Raw genomic sequence first — 6,847 nt, forward strand, 5'->3', positions numbered from 1 at the left:
TAATATTATATATAACGAAACAATATTATTCTGTTCTCATGTTAAGTATAGATGCATACATTAAATGCATAGCAAATTATTATGAAAACAGTATATGTGTCTTTTTCTTTTATGAGAAGGGTAGCAATTTTAAATTTCATAAGCGTAATTGCAATTTTTTCATTAAATCTAATCATGTGTTTTAAATTCTGGACATTTGCCGAGTAATATTTATATTACTTGAAACATTTAATTAGGTCCACATTTTATTTTATCTTTCTCTCTCTCTTTCTCAGCGCTTCAAATCCATATTAATTGGATGTTATATACAACAATTTAAGAAATATATATTGTAATTTCTCTCCATAATGTACACACGCATATACTTAATTTTTACACTAATCGATCTAAGCGTTGGTAGGATGGTATTTTTTAACCAACAGTCATGGTGCACAAATATCTAGATGCGCGAGTGTGTTTCAAATATTTTCAACTTTGTGTGAGAAAACATCCAAGAGAAAAAATATGCCCACAGAGTACATATATACACTATAAAGAGAAATTATAATATATATCTCTTAAATTCTATATAACATCCAATTAATATAGTATTTGAAATATTATATATATATACATATGTACAGTTACGTAACCGCTAGGGAGTTATGTCGTGTCCGCGTAGCCTCGCGAAATTAACCGCGGTCACGTGACTGAATCTCGAACCGGACCGTTACTTGAAGCCGTGTGTCGCCGGTGTGCAGTCGAGTCGCGATCGCTCCGTCTTTTCGCGTCTTTTTAATCCACCCCAGGTGAATTTCGTATCCGGACGAACGTCGAGGATGTCGATTCTAGTGTCAGGTAATCATCTCAGTACATTAATCGGCTTGTGCGATCGCGATTAATGGCGTTTCTTATGCATGATCGACGCATTCCACGCTCCGTCGAAGCAACGGTAACGGTTTCTAATACGCGCGTATTTCACGATGTACGCCCGATATGTCGCGTAGTCGCGCGAAATTAGCCGCGGTCACGTGACTGAATCTTGAGCCGGACCATTACTTGAAGTCGCGCGTCGCCGGTGTGTAGTCGAGTCGCGATCGCTCCGTCTTTTCGCGTCTTTTTAATCCGTCCCGAGTGAATTTCGTATCCGGACGAACGTCGAGGATGTCGATTCTAGTGACAGGTAATCATCTCAGTGCATTAATCGGCTTGTGCGATCGCGATTAACCGCGGTAAAGTTTCTCGGTATACATGATCGACGCATTCCACGCTCCGGCGAAGCAACGGCAACGGTTTCTAATACGCGCGTATTTCGCGATGTACGCCCGTTCGACGAGCCGTGTCAGCATTCGGATTATCGAAAAGCATCGAGAAGCATCAAGGAGCATCGAGGGGTTTCGTCGCCGCGACGGATCGCGCTTGTCCACGATATTTGCGCGCCAAATATCGGCGCGCGCACGTCCGCCATGATGGCGCGTCATTTCGAATTTTCGCGCAGTGTCGCGCGCGATAAGTATCGGGAGTGCCTGGTGAATCTACGGTCGATAATGTAAAAATTAAATAATGGTAATTATCGATTGGTATTATCTATTGATCCATATCAACCGCGTCGAATTAATGTTAGGGCGCGCAACGTATTATTTCGCGCGTTATATTATGTGTGTGAATCGTCAGTGCGCATCGCCAATATATCGAGGAACATCGAGGAACATCGAGGATCATCGAGGATCATCGAGGATCATTGCGGAAGCTGTAACGAATTAGTCAGGAGAGATTATCGCTGCTCATCTAAGATATATTTGGCTGTGAGTGATTCTTTAATTATCTCGATCTTTTTATCATGCAGTATAGAATTTGCCCAGATGTAAAAGAATAAAGACATTTTTTTATCGATTTCGAATAACAAATAAAATTTTTTACAGTTTTATTACGTGTGTGAATTGTCAGTGCGCATCGCCGATATATCGAGGAACATCGAGGAACATCGAGGATCATCGAGGATCATCGAGGATCATCGAGGATCATCGAGGATCATCGCGGAAGCGAATTAGTATGTAACGAATTAGTCAGGAGAGGTTATCGCTGCTCATCTAAGATATATTTGGCTGTGAGTGATTCTTTAATTATCTCAATCTTACAAGTTCGCTTTATCAATCGCGGCTGTTGTCATGTGCGCGGAAACTCATTTATTTTTGCGTATAGAGCAACGATGCGTATATGAATTGCGTATTATACTCGCTTTTGACGTCATACTGACAAAATTAAACGATATAATTTACTTTTATTCTCGGACACAATAAGAAAATAATTAATATTTTTATATTTATAGTAAATTTTAGAATAATTTTCTAAATATTTTTACTACAGAGCCTGAGGCTATATCATTTTCTAATTTTATTATGCAGTCTCAGGCCTCAAGATGATAACTATTAAGAAATATCTGATTATATCTTTATGCAAGGTACGTTAAGAGTTTGCACCGCATCGTTTAACCTTTATAAGATCGAAGGGTAAGGTGGTAATAACATATTCAGTTTGCGTCGGCGATCTAACCTATCGGCTTGCTATTTTTTTTTTTTTATGAACGAACAAGACGCTTGTCAACATCGTATATACAGTGTTTAGCAAGAAACGTTTATTTCAAAAACTGATGTCTATTTTTTCTTAAAAGTTTCTCAAAAGTCTTTTTCTATTTTTTTTTTTAAAGTTTAACGCTACTTATTAATAAAATAAAATAGAACAGTTAAATTAAAATTAAATTAAATTATTCTATTATCTATTATCTAAAATTAAATTTAATAATACATGTTCGATTTTTTATATAACGTGTATGAATATTTATATATCGGCTGATAATTCTGCCTGACTTTATATGACTTAGAATCACTTTTTTACAAGTTTTATTTCTACGAACAAGAATTACAAAGTGTTCATTCTATTCCTCACGCACAAATAGTTTTTATATTTAATTTTATGAAAATTATAGATATTGCATAACTTATTCTATATTTAATAATAAGATATCCTTTTTTCCCATTATTGTTTTCAATCAATTTCTAAATTATCTGAAAAATTGGAAGGTGAAATCGATTATCGTTCTTTGTTAGATATTTCCATAAATAACCGTCGTTTCTGATTTTGCACATTTGCCTGATTATAATCAATTAATTCCACGTGTGCGCTAATAGCGAACGCGAAATCTCGCGTTCCGGCTGTCTATGACTCCAAAGAGAAATAAATGAATCTACTTAATGTAATGCGCTGCATTCGAGGAGTTTCGCTCGATTTGCGACGGTTCTTATACGACGAGGGGATTATTTAATTTATATTTGCGCAACGATATTCACGGTTTTGTGGCTCGCCAAGCGTTCATAAAATTTATTCTACACCGGGAAGAAGAGAAAGAGAGCAGGCGTATCCATGGCAGCTGACGTCATAGAATTTGCCCAGATGCAGGAAAATAAAAACATCTTCTTATCGATTTTGAATAACAAATAAAATTTCTTACAGTTGTCTGAAATTATAAAAAAATACTTAAAAACTTTTGAACGTGTGATAAAGGAAGGAAAAGAACAATTTTTAAGATTACATTTTCAAAATCTATACGCATGTGTGGAGGCAATCAGAGTCTGTAATTGCTGTAACTTGTACGAAATATATATGTAGGTTGGAAAGCGTAAATTGCAAAGTCGTTAAGCAAATTGAGATTGCAAATCGCCCGTCACGCTTTCGAGTTTTTAATAATAGGCGTAATTGGCACTGCAAGAGGCAAATTCGAGCTGGTCGTGATCAATTCTGACGGCGTGCCTGAATAGCGGCAATCAACTTCGGCAAACTCGGGACAGACGAAATCAGTCGTACGTTCCTAGACGTGTTCCGGACGTGATGGATCGATCGCACGCGCATTTACGAAATATTTGTCCAAGTTAGCCGAATCATCGTCGCTCTTCGGCACGTATCAAGCCTTCGCGCTCTAGGGATAATACAACGCACTTAGGATCTTGGCTGTACACGAGGGTCAATCGATGGAAGAAACCTACAGGTAAGAAACGTGCAACGTTCCGAGATCGTCCGGCAGTCCCTTGAAAAATTTCTCCCTCGAGGCGAGAACGGGTCAGACGAATAAATATCAGGCTCTGCGAAAGGGACGTTCTTAGGTTGATAGCACGTGTTGAAAAAGAATTTGTATTTTCGTACACGTGTCGCGTAACATCTTCAAATCTTATTTGTATCCTTTAAGCGACAAGAAGAAATAAAATTACCACATCTTCAAGGTGTAACGTACGTGTGTAAAATATATATTATTAAAAAGTTAAAAACGCGTTTGACATTGCAGAATAGTTATTTTAATAAGAAATGCTTTTCTTAAATAATTTTTGTCCTATCCTGAGTGTTTACTCGTAAAATTGTCATGAGAAAAAAAATTGGGAAATATTTATAACAAAAATCAAGTCAAATTTTAGATAAAAAAAATCTGAATAAATTATAAATGTACTTTTTTTGGCGTGTTAATAGCTTAATCGCAAACTGCGGTAGAACCGTGAAACTCGGCGGTAATCAGAATTTTCAGGCTCTCTTATAGGAAAGGAATTCATGTATTAGTAACGCAATGTTCCATTCATGCATTACGTAAACGCGCTCGACTGCCGCTGGTTTAAGCATATCTGAGGGAAGTGGATAGAAGCTTGAACTACCGTTTGCGAGGATATTACATGGTGCTGATGTACGCTATTCTGCGTACCGTAGTACTTCATGTCCCTCATTCCGCCTGGATAGCCGATGTTCCCTCCAATTTTTCGCGGGGCGTGTACAAGAGAAATTGCGCCATTATTGTTTATAACATGAAATTTATACAAGATACATGATAATAAAAGTATCGTAAAAATAATAACGCGTATTCTCGAATAACTAAGGAATTACAGATATTACTAAATATAATTTATAATTTTATTATCTTATTTAATATATGTTTTAATTATACATATATTAAATAAGATAATAAAAGTATATTCATTAGATGAGTAAAATAAAAAAAAAACAATTATTAATTCTTAAGAATATTTGTTTAGTTAAACTTTTGATTAAAAAGGAATAATTTTAAGATACAGGAAATAGAGCGAGATTAAGTCCAGGCCTTCAAAGGTTAGATAGCGCGCAAAGAGTGTAAATGTGTACTAATTAAATTTAATACCCCAGAGGGGGACAAAAATAGACTTCGCTTAAATTAAAGGGCGGGTTAACTTTGAGAAATGATCGAGACTACGTAAGTCGTACTTTCTCTCATTTTATCTACCTACCTACGCCGTAAGTCGATATAAACGTACGACAGGAGTCGTACTTCTACAAACGTCGGACAAATTTCTTCCCTTTCGCGTCCATTAGTTTCGCATTACGTGTCTCTGCAAATACACGGCCTGCGACGATGGTTGTATCTGGCTCAGAGGACAACAAAGACGCGGGTATTAAATGCACTTCTGCAGCTGCAAATGCAGCCGGGATGTCTCCACGGGAAAAGTAGCGAACCGTTAGTTAGCCAGTGAACTATACTAATATTGGAATGCGCTCCGAGCCTGTCAAGTCGTTGAGGAAGCGTGTATATGTGTATATATGCGGATACGTAGATGTATACAATAGTTGCCGGCGAATTTCTTTCGCATCCCTCTTGGTTACATCGCCATCCTAGAACATTATAGCGGAACGATAAACTTACTTGTTTTCTCCGACAACTTTTATCTATATCCTCTTTCGAGAGATAAACGGGTCCGCAGGGAGATGTTCATGGATTTATTTCGCGAGACTTAATAGCTGACGGACGGTGCCGGCATTGCTAATGCAAAATCAGGGCTTTGCGTCTATCGTGTTGTAAATAAACGACGGGTTAATGGTAACAATTAAATAGTAAATAACTTTCATAGAACAGAGAGAGTGAGAGAAAGAACAATATGCAACGTGCTCCACAGAATTGGCCATTTAATTCTTAAATTACAAACTAGATTAAATGAGGAACAGGATTCTGTTCATTATTTAAATTCTAAAGCTTATCTCGTTCTTCAGTGATTTATTCAAAAACAGTTTTACAAGAAACAACTCTATGCGTTTCCACTTTTTGCTAATTCTGGAACATCGTGTATAATATAGATTATGAAAATATTAATCGCTTATCGGTCGCCGATGATCGATTTCTTGACGAATATCGTGTAAAGCCCGCGAAAGTGTCATTTATCACGCATTATGATCAGATAAAAATATCTTTAGCGTTGATAATGATTGATCAGAAATTTTGGTATTAAAATTCGCGCTCCATTATTCATAAAAGGAGAGCCAAGAAGGAATAGTTTGATACAAATCGCGGAGCAAAATGTCAGGTTGCTTGCCCCGCGGAAAATTCTGTTTACGCAAAGCACGCGGGTGGATATCGCGATTACCGTCAACGCTCGGTGATATATTATACATCCTGGAAACGTGTCAGTTCTCTAAAGCAATCTTTGCCATTGTTCTCCTCGATGCGAACACGATCGCCGGATGGTCGTTCTCGCGAAACCATCATCGGCGGGGCCGGCGACGATAGGGGGTAGAGTTATTTGTCGCTCGCATATAATTACGACAAGAAGAACGATTAATCGATGCGGTGAGATCAATTGCGCGTCGCGTAGTGACTGTTCGACCGGTAGTTTGGCATGTGCAAAAAGAAACGATTCGTCGAATCCGGATCGGTAATTTTTATTAATTGCCGCCGGGAGAGAGCACGTTCGAATGGGAGCATAAATGATTGACTCAATTATCGTTGAATTGAGGCGTATCGATTTTTTTTTTTTTTTTTTTTTTTTTGTTTTTTTTTTGTTTTTTTTTTTTTTCACAATAAATTGAT

General features: G+C 37.4%; 2 protein-coding genes across 18 annotated transcripts in view; one reads left to right on the plus strand and one right to left on the minus strand.

The window, feature by feature from the left end:
- LOC115238945 (5-hydroxytryptamine receptor 2A-like) overlaps positions 1-6,847 on the minus strand; it is a 110,393-nt gene that overhangs the window by 11,360 nt on the left and 92,186 nt on the right. The gene's annotated exons all lie outside the window — the stretch shown is intronic.
- The window catches only part of LOC115238941 (RING finger protein nhl-1), a 198,264-nt gene continuing 193,065 nt past the window's right edge, over positions 1,649-6,847 (plus strand). The window contains exons 1-2 of the mRNA XM_029813147.1: positions 1,649-1,784; positions 1,902-2,086. The gene's annotated coding sequence lies outside the window, so the exon portion shown is untranslated. The remainder of the gene's footprint in view (positions 1,785-1,901; positions 2,087-6,847) is intronic.

This window comes from Formica exsecta, unplaced genomic scaffold (assembly GCF_003651465.1).
Source record: "Formica exsecta isolate Colony F162 unplaced genomic scaffold, ASM365146v1 scaffold363, whole genome shotgun sequence".
In the NCBI taxonomy this organism is placed as follows: domain Eukaryota; kingdom Metazoa; phylum Arthropoda; class Insecta; order Hymenoptera; family Formicidae; genus Formica; species Formica exsecta.